Raw genomic sequence first — 429 nt, 5'->3', positions numbered from 1 at the left:
AATAATAATAATACTCAAGTATAATAATTTACTCATGATTTCAAGTGGTCAACTTAATCATATTTCTGTCTTTTTGTGAGACCATCCATAATGGTCAAATTAAAATGTTACAGATGTTTTGATTTAAAAGAAAACTGTATAAGTATGACAGATGACAGCTAAGATGGTCTGTACTGTAGGTGGCTGTTGGTTCAACACCCAGTCAAAGTGACCCACAAATGAGTCCGTTTCTAACATCCCAGTTTAGTGCTGTCAGCATTTTGTCATCATAAACAAGACTCAACCACAAGTTGCACAGGGATGGACGCTGCAAATAGTGGACTGTTTGTTAAAATGGCATAATCCAAATTCATTTTACAGGCATTCCTTTTCAGCTAAGGAGAGACGTAGAAGACCTATTTAGGATCTATTTAATGTTGTGTTTTTTTT

The sequence above is a fragment of the Sinocyclocheilus grahami genome, unplaced genomic scaffold (genome assembly GCF_001515645.1).
Source record: "Sinocyclocheilus grahami isolate Dianchi unplaced genomic scaffold, SAMN03320097.WGS_v1.1 scaffold2985.1, whole genome shotgun sequence".
Classification (NCBI taxonomy): Eukaryota; Metazoa; Chordata; class Actinopteri; order Cypriniformes; family Cyprinidae; genus Sinocyclocheilus; species Sinocyclocheilus grahami.
The sequence above is the reverse complement of the archived record's forward strand: the minus strand, read 5'-3'. Positions refer to the sequence as shown.